This window comes from Phoca vitulina, unplaced genomic scaffold (assembly GCF_004348235.1).
Source record: "Phoca vitulina isolate PV1807 unplaced genomic scaffold, GSC_HSeal_1.0 scaffold46, whole genome shotgun sequence".
NCBI classification, from domain to species: domain Eukaryota; kingdom Metazoa; phylum Chordata; class Mammalia; order Carnivora; family Phocidae; genus Phoca; species Phoca vitulina.
In genome coordinates, this window is record NW_022589749.1 from 11,176,169 (window position 1) to 11,196,285 (window position 20,117).

The window sequence follows — 20,117 nt, forward strand, 5'->3', positions numbered from 1 at the left end:
TTCTCAGCTGCCCCAACCACCTCCCTAGGTCCTGGACCCTCAGCTTGGGGTGGGGAAGAGAACCCCCATGCATCTGCCCCAGGGAGAGCTCCCTCCAACCTCCAAAGAATGGGGGGGTCCCTGGCTGTATTAGTCTGTTAGGGCTGCTGTGACAAATGACCATAATCCGGGTGGCTTCAAACAACAGAAATTTATTCTCTCACAGGTTTGGAGGCCCAAGGTGCAACATCCGTGTGTGGGCAGGCCTCGCTCCCCTGAAGGCTCTCGGGCAGGATCCCCCCTGCCTCCTCCAGCATCTGGCCACGTCACTGGGGTCTCTGCCCGTCTTCATGCAGCGTCCTCTGTGTGCCTTCTCTTCTGTCCCTCAGAATGACACTGGTCACTGAACAGAGGGCTCACCCGGGGAATCCAAATGACCTCATCTCAAGACACGTCTGCAAAAACGTTTTTCCCAAAGCAGGTCACATTTAGAGGAGACGGGTATTAATGCGTGCGCTTATCTTTTGGGGGGGCACCATTCACCCCATTACACAGCAGCCTTTCCTGACACTGCCCACTGAGGCCCACCGCCAAGCCCCAGCAGAACCCCCGCCAAGCAGACGAGGAAACTGAGACACAGAGGTAAGCCACAGGCCCAGGTTTGAGCCCACTTTCCCTGAGCTGTCCTGCCTTGGGCGCAGGGGCCTCCCTCACGTTTCCAGGAAGCAAGGGACTCTCACACCCACGCCTCCGGGAGAGGGCCAGCCAGGGATGACTCACCCCCACTTCACAGGCCAAGAAGAGGCGCAAAGTGGTTCAGCCAGGGGGCTGAACAAACTCTGAATCTGTTTGCTCCTGTGTCAAAGGAAGCAAATCCCACTCCTGGAGGATGAATCGGCATCCTGCAAGGAGAGCGCGTCCGGCCCCCCGATAATCAGCACCTCTCTATTACCCGCCAGGGCCCAGCCTCTACAGCTGCCCACCCAGCCTCCAACCCCAGCAGAAAGGGCCCATTATGACATCACAGGCCGGGAATTATGTTATTAGCCTGGGAAGGAGGCTGGACCCAGGGACAAAGGGCTCATTGTCATGCAAATGGCCAACGAGGAGGAAAGGGGGGGCGGCTCCTCCAGCCTTTTAGCTCCTGACCCACACTGAGAAACCAACTCCAGGCCATCCCGAGGAAGAGGAAGAGTGTGGGCATCTCTGGGCCTCAGATCCGGATGAGTGGGGCTCCCTCAGAGAGGGAAAGGGGCTCCTTCCCAGGGCTGCACACAAAATGCCATTTACCTACTAATACCGTGTGCCTGAGGCTGTGTGTCTTTGGGCAAGATGCTTACCCTCTCTGTGGCTCAGAGGGTTGTTAGAAGAACTCAATAAATTAAAGCGTGCGCAATGGTGGCCCTGCCTTGTCAGCCCTCAATACACAAAGCTGATGCTGTCTACACCCCTCCCCTGCCCCCCATGTGCCTTGCTCATGACCTCCGCCTCTCTGACTTTATCTAGGAGGGGCAGACCTTCTGGGGGTACAGTTCCCGTGGGGCACTCTTGAGCACAAACACAAGAACTGCTTTTCAAAGGACCCTAGTTTTCCAGGAGTCCCCAAAAGGCATTCTCAAGCCCCAGATGCAGAACTTCTGGGGTGGAGGAGGCAAGGACCGGAGTCTCCCCAGCCAGAGCCCTCGGGGGTGTGACTTGCCTGGAGGCACAGGTGAAGCCGTCCAGCCCCAGAAGGGCCTCAATCACTGAAAGGGGACAGGCCCAGATCCACAGCCCGTGGGGGACACTGAGTCAGGCATAACCGTTTGCTGAACACCTATGATGTGCCCAGTGCTAGGGACACAGTAGTGACCAAGATGAACAAAACCCTGGGGGAATGGGTTCGGGTGACATGGCGATGGGCACATAATAAATCCCAAGTGATGACAGTATAAGGTGACAAGAGTAACTTTGGGGAGGTCGGGTCCCTGCTCGGAAGGCCACCTTTGAGCAGAAGCCTATCTGAGGGAAGGGTGTTGCAGGAAGAGGGCACAGCAAGTACAAAGGTCCGGGGCAGGACCGTGATGGGAGCTTCCAAAAACAGCCAAAAGACTCGTGAGGCTGGAACGTCCCTGACTCAGCCCACTTCTTGCCCTCCAGGCTCTGCCCAGCAAATCCCAGCACCTGAGACCCTAAGCTGTGACTGGTACTCCCCGAGCCTCAGACAGAGCCTCCATCATCTGACCTGACTGTGGACGCCCCTCCCTGCTCAGCCCCACCAGGACCCACCGGTAGCCCCCCCTGACCCCAGCCTGGGATGGTCTGGAACCCTCCCAAATCCTTAGGCATAAAGCAAGCCCTGCCTGGACCTCTGGGGACACGTGAAGGCCCAAGTGCAGTTACTAGTCCACCGTAAGGGAGACAAAATCCACGCAAGCCCTCTCTCAGGAGCCTCTGGAGACGTGTCTAGCCTTGGATTAGCTTTGGCTGAACGGAATGCATTTCTCATGCTTAAGCGCTAGCTGGGGATAACCCGGCTCGCTCTAGGGTGAGCTAGTTAACAACCCGAAGGCCTTCTCACCGCCGTGGAGGTGGGAAGGGGTCCAAGAGAAACCAGTCCTTCACCACAGGGAAAAGCAAGAAAGGCAAAATGCAGCCCAGAGTACAGAGCAAGGAGGAAAGAGTGCTAAGAGAGGAAGTGAGTCTGGCTGTCACAGGAGTGACCCCACAGGCCGCAGACGTGGCTGAGGGGGGCAGGCTCTGGGAGGGCCCAGGAAGTGAAAGGGTCCAGAGGTCAGGGCTCTCTGGCTTTCCCAGTTCGTGAACCCAGCCACCACCCCCCATCCCAACCTCCAAGCCCAGCCTACAGGTGAGGAGAGAAGGAAGAAGGGGACCGAGGCTCAGAGAGGGCAAGCAACCTCCCTGGGGTCACCCAGCCAAAGAACTTCCATACACAGGCTCTGGCTGGGGTTTGAGTCGAGCCCCAGCCCTCACAAACTCTGCGCCCTTGGGTGGGTCACCTGACCCGAGCCTCAGTGTCCTCATCTGCGAAGTGGGGATCATACAGCAGCCTCCCAAGCCACGGCTGATTCGGGTGTGGAATGAGCTAGTGCGGGGCGAACCACAGCAATCGCATCAGGGATGATACCCCAAGAGCCCCCCCCAGGCAGCGCTGAGCACATGCCCGCACCCTTCTCAACACCTAGCGTGTATCACCTCATTTAACCATCCCTCATGCCCCACAAAGTACCAAACACTATCTCCAGTTTACACACGAGGACTGAGGCCTGGAGGGGTCCAGCCACTTGCTCTAATTCACACAGCTACCAATGGGCTGAATTCGAACCCAGGACAGCCTGGCCCCAAGCCTATGCTCTGTGTCTCCTTAGATCACTATAGATTCATAGGCAGCCATAAGAAATGAGAAAGTTCGACCCCGCGTACCCTTCAGCCAGCCTCCCCCAATGGTGATGTCCCTACAGAGGCCCAGTTCAGTCCCTGCGGCGTAACCAGGAGACTGACGATGACACAGTGAGCCTTATTCAGACCTGGCGGGTTTTACACACACGCGTTTGTGTGTATGTGAGTGTGTGGAGCGCTATGCACCTGCACCTCCGTGCAGACGGGGGGGGGGGTCAAGTCACTGAGACCCTCAGGGCAGGACTGAGGCAGCCACTACACAGGTCTACGGCTGACCCAAGTGGGCACCGGGGGCTTGGGGGCAGCAAGGTGACATTTGTGGGGCCCCCTGCTACAGAGGCCTTTCCCGAGGTCTCCAGGAGAGGCCTGAGGACAACCGGACAGTGGGTAGCTGGCGTGGACAGCCTGGACACCCAGGGAACTCCCTGCCGGCTTCTGCTGGCCCAGGAGGAGAGGCCCCGAGCCAGCCACCGGCCCAGCATCCGGTGTCACTTACAAACACAGGATGACTGCCACCCTCGGCGGGAGAGCCAGCCCTGCCCGCCCAACCTCCAGGCCACACCACGCAGTCAGGGTGCCTGGCCCATACTTGGTGGGGGACGGGGCAGAACAGGCACAGTGGGACAGCCCCGGGGACCCCAGCCCAGGCCCAAATGCAAACAGAGCCTGGGGCTTGAGGAGGAACCCTCTCTCTCCACCTCCCGAGACCCAGACTGCGGTTTCCAAATCATATAGAACAGGAGGGTTCTCAACACAGAAGAAAAAAAAATCAGTGGAGACCAAGGTGTAGCTAACTTATATCCAAGCTTATCTACACTAAAGGAGTCTCCCCCACACCAGCCCACAGGGGTCCTGCGCAGGCCGGTCTTGGTTCCCCCTCAGGCGCAAGTGCAAGCCGCTCACACTGTACGAACAAGAGAGCTGAGTTCCACGACCTGCCCACTGTCACGCCTTCCACGAGGGGAGGCGAAGGGACCATTTCTTAGCCCCCTTGAGCCATACAACCGCTTCTGGGGTGGAGACAGATGGAGCGTCCATTTGCCAGATGAGAACACTGAGGCTCAGAGCCGTTGAGAGAATCTGTCCAAGGCCACACGGCCAGGAAGTGTTTAACCGGGATGTGAACCCTGGAGGTCTGGCCCCAGAACGAACCAGGAGGCTACAGCTCCCCCTCACCTCATCCCAAAGCCTGTGTGACCCTCACTCTTGCCCCATTTTACAGACAAGGGAACTGAAGCTCACACAGGTGAGGTAAGGCCACTCAGCGTAAAAAGGGATGGAAGCAGGATTCAAACTCGAGTCCATGGCAAACGAGAGATGCCATCCGGGAAGCCAGCCCTCCCTGGCCCGAGCTCCAGGCCCCCACGAGACGTCCCGCTGCTTCCAACGGTCCTGGCGCACCCAGACCTCAGGACAAATCGCTCCCTCATCCCCTGTGCCTGCAACTGAAGGCTCCTTGTGAGCTCAGGAAGCCCTTCCAACTTTCCAGTGTTTATGCCGGCTCCTCGCTGCCAGGTCCCTGGGCAAGCCTGGGCCGGTGGCGCTGATTTCAAACCAGACACGGGCACCCAGCCAAGAGCCACCGCGGTGGGAGCCGGGCGCCGGGGCAGCCACAGGGCTGCCTGCACCTGGCTCCCCTCCCCTGCCCCCTGCCCGCTGAGGAGCCCACCCCCCAGATCCCGAGGCCCCCAGCTGCTACCCTGCAGCCACGGCGCCAGGAGCACCCCGATTCCTCGGCTCTGCCCGCTCTCCCGCAAGGACGCGTGCGCCCCAGCTCCGGGCAGCTCGGTCCCCACCCCACACGTCCAACCCCGCGGCCAGACAGCGGCCAGAAGCCTTTCCCGCCGGGCCGCCCACCTCTCGGCACCCTGCTCCCGACCGTAGGGACTCCGACCACTGTGACCACCGGCCCTTCACCCCCCCAGCGCCGCGCCGCAATCGCCGCCTGCCGGGGCAGGGCCACCCGAGGCCACCGTGGCCAGGGCGCGACCGGGCTGCCTCCACCCGGCGAGCCCGGCGGCCCCCAGACGGACGCCCCGCCGCCCCACGGTGGCTCCCGGTCTTTGCCCACCTGGGCCGTGACCCGGCCGCACCGCGTCTCCCTGCCCACCACCAAGCCCAGAAACTTCTCTTACCCGAGCACATGACCAGCCTTCCACTCACGTCAGCTCCAAACACAACTTGAAGTAACTCTCCCACAAAAAAAAAAAAAAAGAAAAGAAAGAAAAAGAAAGAAGTAAACTGTGCCAGCAAGTGGGTCAGTGGAGTCCACACACACAGACTGTTCTGCTGGCTTCCAGAAGACACACGGCGTCCAACATCAAAGCCATCCTTCCTGCAGGACTGACACGGGGAGCGGCGGCCCCACCGAGCGGCCGCTCGCCTTCCCGCGAGACTACGGGCGTCCCCCCCGGCTGGGGAGGCCCCAGAGCCAGGCCCGCACCCCCCCCCCCCCGCCCCCCGCCCCCCTGCCCCCCCCACGCCCCCGAGGCCAGCGCGGGCCGAGGCCCACCAGGCAAAAGCCCCAGCCGCCGACCCCACGCCGGGGCCAAAACTCCGTGTCAGGCCTCCACGGTCCCTCCTCGCCTCCTGCCACTCCGGGCCTATAAACACAGAGAATTACATAAGTCCACTCCTCTTGTTCGGAAGCCAAAAGTACTCGCTTTTTCTCCCAGCCTTGGCAGTAAGTAATAATTCCTCATCGCCATGGTAACCCTGGCGGGCTTCCAGCCGACACTCAGGAGCTGAAACGCTGGGAGGCCTTTTTATAGCTCGGTAGAAAAACCTCTTCACTATTCCCTCCTCGCAGGCGAAAGCGAGCTCCAGGCCCGAATTCTCCTTTAACCCGCTTCCTTCCCCGCCGGACCCGTCCACCCGGGAGCCGGAGCTGCCCGCCTCCCCCTGCCCCCCCCCCACCGAAGGGCGGCGTGGGGCTCCCCAGCCTGGGCCTGGCGAGGAACCAAAGCCGCTGCCCGGTCCCTCCCCGGGCCTCCAGTCCTCCAGGGTGACATGGCGGAGGGGCAGGCTCTGCCTTTAAAATATTTCTGCCCTACTTGTAATCTCAGGAAAAGCAAACATGACCCCCTCGCATTGGTATTCGGAACGAGGGTCATCTCGGTGACAGGCCCAGGGGGTGAACAAAGACAGCCAACCCCCCCCCCACACACACACACACACAGGCCAAAATGGATGCTTTGGTGGTCAGCCAGGGGTCTGAACCTTGGCTGCAACTGGGCTGTATGACTCAGAAACAAGTCTGAGCTCCTCGGGCTGTCAGCTTCCCATCTGCAGCAGGGGCAGGCCCCGCGCTGCTTCCCACAGTGCTTGGAGGGGCAGGGGCAGGGGGAGCAGCGGGATTCCCCCTCCACCCGGGGGCTCTCCAGATTCTCGCCCCCGCCCCCAGCAACCAGGACTCGGGCCCAAGGATATCTGCCCAAGATGGCATCCCCAGTGATGACACGCGGCGGGGGGGGGTCCCCTGGGGATGCCAGGCCGGGCACCCCAGGCAGGAGGCACAGCAAAGGCAAAGGTCTGGAGGTGGGACGGTGTCTGGCGTGTCGCAGAAGCAGAGAGGAGGCTGGTGTGGAGCGAGGCAGAGGGAGAAGACAAGGTCAGGGGGTAACCGGACTAGAGGGGGAAGTAGGTCATCACGCCTCTGGGCAAGTCACGTCACTCCGAAGACTGGAAAGGCTCCCAAGGGGGATCAGGACAATGACGGCGGCAGACGGCGTACTACGCGCCCAGCGCTGTGTAAGCACCTCACCTGTGGACCCATCCAGCCGCACAGCAGCCCGACAAAAGGCCACGGGTGCCCTTCTGAACCCCAGGAAACGGGCCCAGAGAGGTTAAGCAGCTTGCCCAGGGTCACACAGCTGGCAAGCAGCCGAGCTGGGGTTTGAAATGGGCCAGCCTGGCCTGCATTCATCCTGCCACGTGGTACACTCAGCGAGGAGCCACGGAGGTCGGGGGCAGATGGGACTGACGCGTGACGAAGGTCCATGGCCGCTGGACTAGCGAGGGGACCAGCATGGCTCCTAGGACAGCAGTCAAGAGGCCCCACGGAGGCCATATGTTGTTGACTTTAGTCAAACGCACCCTCCAGCCTTTCCCAAGGAAACTCCCCATAGGGCGTTTCGGAAGGCCGCTGGGACCTGCCCTGAAAGCCACAGTGTGGACTCGGCCACTCCAAAGCCTCGTGGATGGGGACACCGAGCCACAGAAAGCAGCAGGCAACACAAAGTCGCGTTTTTAGTCCCCAGAGCTGGGTGCTGGCTCTCACCGTTAAGCGTCAGATCACAAAACTCAGGAACGGGCGAAACCGGCCCCACCAAAACACGGCCAGGAAGCGGAGCCCGAAGCAGCAGGGGCAGGACTCATGGGTTCCTTTTGTTCTTTTCTGTTTGTTTTGGACACAGACCTGCGCCCAGACCTTCGCAGAAGCTGGCCTGGAACCGGGAGGAACTCATCCACACCCCGACCAGAGCTATTTATGCTTTGGGCAGGTTCGACGCCGGGCGGTGTCATGCCACGGTCACTTCTTGTGTCTTACCCCCAAAAAGCCAGGCCGCGGATGATTTGTTGAGCGATTTCATGAACACGGCCCATCATCAAAAACCAGAAACAGTGACACGCAGCTCCTTCTAGATGGAGCCAGCTGCCAAACCTGAGCTTAAGATCAGAGAACATTAGCACGTGGTCGACTGCCTAGCAAAAGAACACCTCATTCTCCAAGCCTCTGAGGGAGACCATCCCCAGGAACCTGTCTGCCAGGCAAAGCTTTGCACATCGGGGAACGATCAATGAAGAATTTAACAAGACATGCTTTGGTGGAGGCCACTGAGGCACGGATGGAGAGGCAGAGGGGTCCCCCAGGGGAGGCAGGAAGGACCGGACGCAAGACCCTTGCCTCTGCGGGCATCAGTCTGCTCAGCTGTGAAATGGGGGCACACTGCTTGCTGCCTCTCTCAGGGTCAACAGAAACCACACCCGCTGCAGGGCTCAGAGAACCACAGGGTCCAGCCCCAGTGGAAGGGATCCCCACTCACTCCCTCCCCAGAGGAGCAGGGTTGGGGCTGAGGGAAGAGAAAGAAAGAGCGTGAGCTAGAAACATGCGAGCCTGTTCCCACCTCCCCTCTCCTATCCTGCCCCCCAGCGCTCCAGAGACCGCACAATGCCGTACAATAAAAAGGTTCAAGCATGGACCCCTGCCACAACGTGGATGGACCTCGAGAACATGATGCTCCATGCATGGAGTCAGACACAAAAGGTCACAGTGTGTGATTCCACTGATAGAAAATCTCCAGAACAGGCAGGTCCACGGAGAGGAGAGAGCAGGTGGTCACCAGGGGCCGCGGGGAGGGGAGATTCGGGAGGGACTGCTAATGGCTTCTGGGTCTCCTTGGGGAGAAGGTGACGAAGATATTTTAGACCTAGACAGAGGTGTTGGCTGTGTACAGCACGGCTCCGGAATGAAAAACGAATGAGTTGTTCACTTGAAAATGGTTAATTTCACGTGATGTGAATTTTGCCTCCGTTCAATAAGGGAAGAGTCCCTGACCCCGGGCCTGGGGCCATCCATCATTCAACACACACGTACTGAGCCCCTGCTGTCCGCACTGGTCACTGGGGAGACAGCAGAGATGAGGACAAAGATGCCTGCCCTCGTGGAGCTGACACGGGAAGAGGTCAGGAGTCAAGAGCAGACGAAGACGTGATGTAATGCACGTCACAGCAGGTGCCGGGGACGGTTTCTGGGGCGGTGGCAGTTCAGCAGTGGCCAGGCTGGAGAAGACAGACAGATGTGGAAACTTCTCAGCCAACAGGGTGCCAGGCAGAGGAAACAACCAGGGCAAAGGCCCTGGGGCCAGGTGGCCAGCGTGGCTGGGGCCGGCAACTGTGGTCACGGGGTCCAGAGGTCCAGGGCCTTGAAGGCCACAAACAGATCTTTAAAGTTTAGCTGTGATGAAAATAAAATTCACAAAACCACATCGGTTTCCTAGGGCTGCAGAAACAAATTACGACAAACTGGGGGGGTGCTTAAAGCAAGAGCACTTTATTCTCTCATGGCTCTGGAGACCGGCAGCCCAAAATCAAGGCTCTGGGGAGGATCTCCCTCGCCTCGTCCAGCTCATGGTAGCCCCGGGCGGTCCTCGGCTTGTTGTCTCTGCCCCCATCTTCAAAGGGCCTTCTCCTCTGTGTGTCTTCTCTTCTAAGGACTTTTGTCATCAGACTTCGGGCCCATCCTAATCTAGGAGGATCTCATCTCAAGATGCTTGACTTGATCGCATCTGCAAAGACCCTCTGTCCAAACAAGGTCACATTCACAGGTTCCGAGCGGACACAGCTCAATCCACTACGTGATCAAGACTCAATTCGGCAGCATCAGATGCTCCGCAACATGCCGGGCCTCCCCCTCTCCTTTCTGCACCGAGTCCGGGGAACCAGGCTGGAAGCTGTGGGGACAGGCACGTGGGCATCTCGAGGAATCCCCCCAGGGGCCCTGCAGCCAGCCCTCTCCCAGCCTAAGCCAGCTACAATTGGACCCCAAGGAACCCAGAATCCCTTCCCTGAGAGAGGTATCCATGAGCCATCCACAGGGGGCTTGCAAGAAAGGGACCTCCTTGATAGGTAAGCCAAAACGGGCCACCACCTTGGTCCCTGAACGGAGACTTCCCCAAACCAAAATGCACCCTTCTTCCTCTACCACTTCATCCAGGGACAGAAGCCACGTTGGTTAAAGGCAGCCAACTGTCCCACCAGGCTCTTTTCCTGGGTGCCGTTTTTATTTTAAAAAGGGGCCACCCCCACCCGGAGCAGCTGCGAGCTAGCGGTGGGCAGGGCTAACTGTCCCAACTGTCCAGACTCATGTCCAAGTGCAGCGCCATCTTGCAGCAAAGGGCACAGAGCGGCTGGCAGGGATGGCTGGGGCAGAGGCAGGAGGCAGGGGGCAGATGGCCGCCCGCTCCGGGGCCCCGGGAGCCCACGCCCCAGCAGCAGAGGAAGGAGGAGGTGTCCAGGAATGCTCCTGGCCACCGCCAGCCGGATCTCAGGCCCCAAACCAGGAAGGACAGGTAATACCAGCCCAGGGGGACACACGCTCCCAACATGCCAGGCATCGGGGGCACAGGCTCCGATGTGCTCCTTTACGCCTTACAGCAATCCTATGGAGTATAATCGACCCATTTTACAGATGGGGAAACCCAGGAACAGGGATGAAGTGACTTGCCCAAGGGCAGGAAGCAAAAGTGGCAAAGCTTAGAAACAGGGAATGTGGTACCCAAGTCTATGTCACCACCCACTAGGCTTTACGGCTCTAAGACTCTCCAACTCCACGGGAGGGCTCTAGCAGGGCCTACTATGGCCTTGGGCCCCAACTTTTGGAAATGGGATCTCCAGGGGCGTTAAATGTGACTTCCCAAGCCCCGGGACCTTCTGTTACATTCCATGGGATATTCTGCCCAGATCACCAAGGGCAAAATACTTTGAGATGAAAGTCATAGCTAAGAACAGAGGCCATGAAATGATGACGGTCAGCTGTGGCCAACAGGGAAGCTCGTTCTGGCACACACAATGTTTTTTCAAAATTAGGACGTTGCTTATAAAATCCAGATTTCTGGCTTCTCTGAGGAAGAAAATCAAAATATCCAGCATGCCAGTTAGCCACACTCCCCACCCCTCCCTTTTGCCTCAGTCCCTTCTTTGACCGCATCTGAGTTTGGGGCACCCCTTTCCCCCACCTCGGCCACCTCCCTGCGGCTGTTGAAAATAGCTGAACAAGTACTGGAGGTCTACTCGGCAAGAGAAAGGAATGCCATTCGGGGCTTCAGGTGACTCCTTCCCCTTGGCTGGCTGTACTGGTAGCAGAAACCTGCCTGTAAACATGGCCCACACAGAAGGAAGCTCCCCAAGGCATGGTTTGAGCCCCTGGATCCAGCCATGCCTGAACCTGTCTACCCTGAACTTTGCCATTATGAGCACCCATCAATTCCTCCTTGTGGCCCAAACCAGCCTGAGTGTGTCTCCACCATGACTCAGGAGTCCTAACTGATCACCTTCGGGTCTCCCCTCAATTGACATTTGTCCAAGAAGGCCTGTCCTAACCACAGACAAATTCAGACCTTGTTATATACCCCAGGGACAGCCTGAACTCCACATGATCCTTACCACCCTCGATGTCACCTGTTTAACTGACACTCTCCCTCTGGACATTAAACTCCTCAAAGACATGGACAATGCCTGATTTTTCCATCATTCTGATCCTAGTGGCCTACCAATGTCCAGAACATTCCATGTGTCCAATAAATGTAAGTTAATCAATAAGCAAAACAAAAGGGAGAAGCAAAAGCGCTTAAACCTGGTTTCTGCCTTCAGTGTGAAAAGAGCCCAACCCCCGAGGTCTAAAGAACAGCCTCAGATCCAGAGAACCACTCCTGGTGCCCCTGGCTCCATTCCAGCCATATGGGCCTCCTCAGCATTCTTGAAACATTATGGCCTCAGGGCCTTTGCACAGGCTACTCCCCAACCTACAACACTCGTTCCTCTTCGTTTCATATGCCTGCTTCCTTCTCATTGTCTAGGTCCCAGCTCCAATGTCACCTCCACAGAGACCACTCTTGATTCCTTTACCTCAAGTGAGACCCCCCAAAACCAGAGTTGTCCCCCACCCTGCATCATTCCACAGCCAGCATACGCCCGTCTTGCAATACCGTGTTTGTTTTGTGCACTGCCCATCTCCCTCTCAGCCCATGGGATCCACAAGGCAGGGCCCTGGCATCTTGTTTGCTGTGTCTACACCCCCCGCCCCACCCCAGGAGGCCATGGGGACACCAGGCTGGCTGCAGGGAGGCAGAAAGCAGACCCCTCATGTCCTGACCAATCCCGCCCAGCCTAGAACAGCTGACGCACGCCTGAGAGCCCTACGTGGCACATGGAGCCTGGCCCGTGGCTGCAGCAGCCCCGCCAAGAGATCCAGTCTGGTTCCAGGCTCACGGCTGCAGGTGGCGCGTGCACAATCCCCACAATTCAGAGCAGGTGCGTGGAGTCAATCTGCCTGGGTTCAAATCCCACCTCTGCCCACTGCCAGCTGTATGACCTTGGGCAAGTCACCTAACCTCTCTGTGGCCCCGGCTTCCCCACCAATAAAACGCAGCTGATAAAGTAAGAGCACCTACCTCTTGGGGTTGCCACAAGGAGTACACGGGTGGATGTCTAGAACACACTCAGCTCACAGCATGGCACAGACTCAATGCCCAGGCATCATCAGGAATTAAGTTGATGTTAATGATGGTGATCGTGGCGGACCCTCACATGACGCTAAGGCAAGCAGGTGGTCTGGAAATGTCAGCGCTCGTAACAAATACAGTATTTGCTCATGCTAGGTCCCGTCTGAGTGTGGTACTTATACTGATCCCTACAAGCGAAGTTTATTACTGCTCAACATGCCTGTTCCACTCCTTCCAGGCAGCCTCCCTAGATTGCTCCCTCCCCCAGGGCACCAAGAAGACATGCACTTCATGTGAGTCTGTCCTCAATTCCTCTGCATCCTACTGTAGTGAGGGGCAGGGAGAGCGCCCAAACCCCACGAACCTCAAGTCAGCACGGGAATGCAAGCCCCAGGCCAGCCCAAACCACAGCCTCTGCCAAAAACACAGGCCCCATCTGGCTGCATGAGCACACCCCAGAAAGTGAAGGGTGTTCCCTCCCTGTGGTCTGCAGGACAATTCCTCCAGGGAGGCCCAGGCACACCAAGGGCTCAGAAGGTCAGACGTCCCAAGACACAGGGCAGAGCGTGAAAGAACAGGTGTCAACACTGGCTGGGGGTCTGGGGCCTGCATGTGATAACAACACTGCCCCCAGCCACCCCCGCATCCCCTCTGACCCCGAAATGATGTAGGCGCAGCCAGTCTCCTCTTCCCACCAGACAGCTGGGCTTGCCAGCCTCGGACACGCAGGGCCCCTTCACTTCTCAGGCAAGAGAGGCAGCCCCTCCGCAGCGGGGACTGAGGTGGTCTCGGTTCCCCAAATCAGGTGGGAAGAGCTGGTTAGAATGCAAGCCCCACCCCACCCGCTCCCGGAACCTGGTTTGCTCATCTGGGAAATGGGTCTAAGGATCATCAACACAGGACCACAGGCAGAGTGAGGAGTGCCCAAAGCGCCAGCAAACCAAAGCCACCAAAAGGGAAAGAGAAGATCTAGAAAGAAGAGGGCATTTTTAATTTCAGCAATGGGCTTGCTTTGTCTTTAAGTGAAAAACAAACATTTTTATTTTATGGTTCAGAATGGTTTCTGTTTGATTTATGGCCATCGTGGAAGGCATGACATAATCTTTTCAGCATTTACGCCTCTCGAGGCTTTGAGCCACCCTAGATTAGCCTCTCCCTGCAAGGGACATGCTGAGGAGACATCAGTAAATGCATAAAGCACAGGGGCAGCAGGGGAAGTCCCACTCAGGATGACCTGGACACTGAGGCAGGAGAATGGGAAGGATGTGGGCCCCCAGGTAGACAGCCTGGGTTTGAATCTCACTGGCTGTGTGACCTCAGGCAGGTCACTCAACCTCTCTGTTCCTCAGTTTCCTCATCTGTAAAATGGGGATAATAACAATCTCTCTGCTTTACAGGGGTTGGGGAAGATTAAATTATAACATGTAACGTGCAACGCGATTACTATTACAAACTCTGTTATTATTACTGTGATCTACGGCAATTTCAAAACCTGCGTAGGTTTTTAAACCCGACTGCAGGATGAAGACAAGTCCGCCTGGATCCCTGGCGCCAGGGGGGCCCCATCACCAGGCTCACTGGGAGCCCCACAAGGCAGCGCGCCTCCCTCCCCCCTCCAGCTGGGGCAGGGATCACTGTCAGATGGAAGGAGACGCATGTCGGAGCCAAAGATTAAAAACAAGTACAATTATCGGGCAGGCATCCATCCATAATTATGAATTTGATGTAATTAGGCACCCCACTAACTTCATTACTTATTTATTTACGGGATTGCTTATTTAATTTACGGGCCTCCTTCCCCGAAAAGTCATCTTAGCTAACACCCCTCAGGCGAGGGAGGAGGAGGAGAAGACTCCCCTCTTTGTCCCCACCCCCATTCCTGGGTTTCTGTATGTCATGCTCATGCCTTGCCCCAAAAATACCTCCCCAGAAGGCCTGCGTGACTTTGCCCAAGACGACGGGATCACGCAAGGCCTGACGTTCACTCAGCAGTGCCGGTGGACGGGGCCTGACCCGGAAGGCATGGTACCTCCACCACACCCTCGCTCTCCGGCAGAAGAAACCCTCGGGGAAGAGGGGAGGTTCTGGCCCCGCCTAGCCATCAGTTCTTGGCTCGACCCTCCGCACCAGCAAAGACAGCAGTGCAACACATGGGCCTGGTCCTTCCCAGCTCCAAGGAGGAGAAAGAGCACTCAACTCTCGCAGAATGACTTCAGATAAGTCACCTGACCGCTCAGAGCCTCAGTTTACTCATCTATAAAATGGGAGTGTTAAGAACAACTCCCACAGCTAGCTAACCCTAAAAACCCAACTGCTGCTGCCCAGCATCCCCCTGGGTGTCGGCCAATGCAGTAAGGCAAAAAAAAGGCAGTTAGAGGCACAAAGACTCATTGGCTTTATTCCTAATAGCCCCAAACTGGAAACAACCTCTATGCCCATAACTCATGAATGGATAAATGAGCTGCGGCACATTCATACGTGGGATATTACTCAGCAATAAAAAAGGAGGAGTTATTGATACATCCAAAGACACGGATGAATCTCAGGAACAGGCAGAAAGAAGCAAAACACACCAAAAAAAAATGCATTCTTTATAATTTTATTATGAAAATCTAGAAGATTCTAGAACTTCTGCAGTGGCAGATCAGTGGGTGCTTCTGGTGGGGGAACGGGGATTCTTTTGGAGTAGATGGAAACACTCTGCGTCTTGATCGTTGTGGTTCTTAGATGAATGTTTTCAACTGTCCAAACCCAGAGAAGTGAACCCTTAAAATGGATGCGTCTTACTCCAAATGAATTACATCTCAATAAGGCTAATTTTTGTCAACCACAACAGAGAAATACAGACATAAATCCAGCACCACTAACCCCACTCAGGTGCCCGGAAACTACTTCCCCACTTCCCGGTCAGGTCTGCGGCTTCCTTCACTGTCCACCCAAGTTACCCCCAAGGCCCTGATTTATGAGCCCTGGACAAGGAAGGTCAGGGTTGCATCCCAGATTTATCCCTTCCTTGCTGGGTCATTTAGGGCAAATCACTTTGCCTCTCTGCCTGTCAGGCTCCCCATCTACAAAAGCAGGGTTATAAATAGCACTCTCCTCAGAGAGTTATTGTAGAATAAAACGAACCGAGGTGAAAAGCACCAGCTGCAGCCCGTGGCATACAGCAGGGGCCTCATTATTGCTGCCGCAAAACTGATGAACGGGCAAGCACCAGGCCCGGTGTGGACAAGACTGGCCAGGATGCTTGCCTGCCCCCCACAACGCACACAAGACCCCCAGCAGACAAGACTCCAGGCCTAGGTAGCTACCCCCATCACTGAAGGCTCCTGGCTGCCGGGGCTCCAGCATTTAACTGATGCCTGGTGTCCAGAACAGGACAAGGCTCCTCGACACTCCACCCAGGAGGGCAGACACAAAAGGACGGGGGCCACCCGTGGGAAGGGGCTGGCCCTGAGGGCGGCACAGTGTCCCCAGAGGTCATTTTGGGACAGGAGCCGGCCAGCAGAGAGGACGTCCCCGTGGCGAAGGGCACCTTGGTGGCCATCACATGGACACTAACTGGGGTAGGACAAGGGTCACCCCAGAGCCCCCCATTTAGGAAAGAAAAAAGATAATAAAAGGATGGTAGGGACTGGGGGGGAGCTTCTGTGCCAGCTCACATGCGCCTGCCCGCCAAGGGCGGCCCTGCTCCCTGCTACCCTGTGAGTGATGGAGCGGGCAGGCGGCGCCTGGGAGCCATGGCAGGAGGGGGCGTCCCCCGGGCCCGATTAGAGGGCCAGCCGCAGGCAGACACGCTCAACTGTCAGCCCGGTCCTCCCAGCCCGCCATCAGAGGCACCATTAATTGCTGTCATTTGAGGGTGGCCTGTGGGGAGAAGGAGGGGGGTTGTGGGAAGGGGAGGGAAGGAGGAGGGAGTTATGGAGGGAGGAGGGGGAGGAGGGGAAGGGAGAGATGGAGGGGAATGGAGCAAGGGGCAGGGGGAGGAGGGGAAGGAAGGAAACCAGGGGGAGGGACAGCTTGCCCAAGGCAGAGAACCCCCATGTGCTCACCTCCTCCACCCAGCGGAGGGACGCGGCCCCGCCCAACCAGGGACAAAGCCAGTGGACCCGCTGCCCCAAGATGGAGCAAACGGGGTTCAGAGAGGTGTGATTCTGCAGGGCCGAGCCCCACGAAACTTCCCCTGTAATCTCCTAGCATACACACCTGCACACTCGGCTGCCCGCAGGATACTTGGTCCAGATCTTCTTCCCCAAGGTACCCAGAAAGCCTGGCTGCCCCAGTCCCCCACCTGCGATCAGCCTCCACCCAGACCCAAGCCCTCGCCCGTCATCTGTACACCACCACGCACCACACCGCAAGGGCAAACCCACCTGCCCCCTGCGCCCGGGCTCCCACAGCTCCCCCACCTGGGATGCCAGGAGCCCCCCTCCCCCGCCACCCAGGTCAAGACCTCCACCTGGCTTGGGGGTCACGTCCTCCAGTGACGTACACCAGCACAGGGCCTCCAGAGCCGGGCTCCCTGAGCTCAAGCCCTCCCCACCTGCACGCTTGGGGACATCACATCAACTCCCTGTGCCTTGACTGCCTCACCTAGAGAACAGGACACAACAGTCCTCATCTCACGGGGTCGCTCCGTTAAATGAGATAATCCTACGAGGTGCTTAGAAGGGGGTCTCAGGCGACGGGAGTGCGGCGAGTGTTTCTGCCGCTGTCACATTCCCGTCCTGGACCTTGGTCCTCCCTGGCCTTCCCACATCTCCCCTGCTACCTCTTATTTCAGAAATGGCTGCTCCCCCGGCCCCGGCTCTGGCCCCACCAGACCACCTCAGGTGAGGGGCTCAGAAAGGCCCTCGAGCTGCCAACGGGAGCTGCGGGGCAAAGGGTCCAGAGAGCGCCTCTCTCCGCGCCCCCCCATGCCCCCCTCCCAGCTGCCCCTGCCTGTCCCCAGACAGGCCTTGTCTCTGGGCTGAGGAGCCACTGGGCCCTGCCAGGGGGGCTCCTGGGACCCCCTCTGCCCCCTCCCCCATCTGTCTGCCTCCCTCCTTCCTCAGAGGTGATGGATCGCCCCAGAGGAGGAAGCTAAGTGCTTGCAGACAAAAAGCCCTTTTATCGTCCTCGGGTGGGCCACGGCATGACAAGCAGATAACTCAGCCATGGGAGGAAGGCTCCCCATTAGGCCAGTAAGGCAGATTGATGGAGGACTAAGAGGCAGAGGAGGAGGAGGAAGGGAACCACCCCCCCGGGGCAAGGCTGCCTTCCTTGAACTTCAGAGGCACCCAAACCTGGCTGGGCTCATCACCGTGGGGCGACAACCACCAGGGTCGCCCACACCTCCCCACCTCCAAGATGAGACCTACCGCATGGGGTGCAGGGCCCGGCTCAGGCAGCAGGCACCCTACAAGCCTGTTTATCCCTCCTGCTTCCTGGGGGGGAGGGGGCAGGGGGCAAAGAGAGAGGCCTGCCCCAAGGAAACCCCACCCATATCTCACATGGTCTCCTGAAAACCAAGAGGCCCATTCCACACAGCCTCGGAGCCTTCAAATGAGCTGTTCCCTCTGCCTGGGACACCCTTCCTCCAGAGACCTGCATGCTCCCTTCCTCCCCTCCTGCAGGTCTTTGCTCAAACATCACCTTCTCAAGTGGGACCACCCTGACTCCCCCCCCAATTTGCAACTGCAACCCCCAGCCCACCCATACACTTCCCAAACCCCTTCCTCCGCTGGTTCGTCATGCCCATGCCCACAGGACACACTGTGCGGATGTGACTTGCTTACTATCTGCCTCACCCAGGGAGGACCGGATGCTGGTCCACCCTATTCACAGCTCCTTCTCCACCACCTGGAACAGCGCCTGACACACAGTAGGTGCTTTAGGAATAATTGTTCTGTGAATGAATATATTCTGAAAAGGAAAAAACCTCTTGCTAGCAGCCAGGTCTGAGTCAGAACATGCTGAGCCCTGCTGTGAGCCCAGCAATGCCCTCGATGACCCTGTAGGACACCCATTTTACAGATGAGGAAACTGAGGCACAGAAGTGGATTTGTGCCCAGGTCTGCGGGAGGCCTGCCTGCTGCAGAACCACCAGGGAAGCCAGGACATCAGCCTAGGGCTGGGTATCAGGAACAAGGACTGAAACTCCCCCTAACTGCCTCTCAGCCTCAGTTTACCCCCCTATGCAGAATGGGGCTGCACAGGGGACCCCAGCTGTCCCTCCCAGGTCCCCACCTACACCCAGTATGGCTCTGACTCGGGGGGGAGGGACAAAGCTGAGAGGTGCTTGGGAGCCCAGAGTGCCTGATCTCAGCCCTGCCATGGAAGCCGCCAGTCAGGCTGGGGGCTCTGCCGGCCGCTCAGCCCCCCTCAGACCCTCCTTAGGGGCCAGGCCCGGCTGACGCTCCCTCCTCACCTCCCAAAAGAACACCTCTGTCAGTAAGAGTTAAAGAAAGACAGGGGAACAGTGAACAAGCACTTACCACCTGCTAAGCACCACATGCTTACAGAAGCCCATGCCCCATCTCTGGAGCCTCAGCAGGTGGACCCGTGCTCAGTGCCACGGAGCCACGGAGCCACGGAGCCAGGCTAGCTGCCAGTTCTAGGAGGCCACCCCGACTGACACTCCTTCCTCCAGGGCATGGGCTGGGGCTGGGTGCTCACCTCGTGACCCAGGACCCCCTCCCCACAACCCCTCTGGGAGGCATCCTCCACTAGGTCTCCAAATCTTCCAACACTCGGGGAGGGGAATGGAGTGTCCCTGTCATGCCCACCAGGGTCTCCCAGGACCTGGCCTTAGTCTTTGCCAGGTCTGGGTCAGCAGGCTGTCCTCCCCAAACCAAGCCCCATGACTCCAGGGATGGGGACCAGGCACAGGGAGAAGGGGCCGTGGATTCAGCTCCCTCTGCGACAAGTCTCCCAGCTGCTTAAAAAAACTACAAAAACACAGAAATCTTGGCAACAATCCACTCATCACCAATCCTTGGGGGCCGGGGGGGCGGTGGGCAGGGAGATATGGATGCATCCCCATTTTATAGATGGGAAAATTGAGGCACAGGGTGGCAAAGGGCCTTGCCCGGAGTCACGCAGATTATAAGTGGCCAAGAGAGACCTGCACGCAGGCAGCCGGGCCCCAGAATCCCGGCTCAGGAGCACTGTGCCTCTCCTAGTTAAAAATCAGTGTAATACAAAAGACACTGTGCACCAGCCAGGCCAATGTCCGAATTCCCAGCTCCAAGCTTTTGTCCACCATGCATGACCCGTTCCTGGACCGTCTTCCCTCTCCCTTGACATCCCAAACCCTGCCTGTGCCCATATGACCCCTCCCCAGTCCCCCTGGTGTGGGAGAGGCCCCGCCGTCCAATGTACCAGGTGGAGGGCGGGCAGTGGGCACAGACCTGCCCAATATGGGCCTTAGTCTGCTTGCTGCCAAATGCGCATGTTGGGGAAGAATCTGCCAGGTTCCCTGGGAGGGTCAACAAAGGGTTCAAGTCCCAGGTCTTAGTTTCCAGCTGAGACTCAGGA

The 20,117-nt window shown here is 58.0% G+C and overlaps 1 protein-coding gene across 16 annotated transcripts in view; it reads right to left on the minus strand.

Annotated features, from left to right (window-relative positions):
• NCOR2 (nuclear receptor corepressor 2) overlaps positions 1-20,117 on the minus strand; it is a 211,547-nt gene that overhangs the window by 161,259 nt on the left and 30,171 nt on the right. Inside the window, exon 1 of one of the 16 annotated variants that reach the window (XM_032431568.1) lies at positions 5,514-5,797. The exons of the other annotated variants lie outside the window; for them this stretch is intronic. The gene's annotated coding sequence lies outside the window, so the exon portion shown is untranslated. Of the gene's footprint in view, positions 1-5,513; positions 5,798-20,117 lie in introns of those variants that run through there. 16 annotated transcript variants of the gene reach the window in all.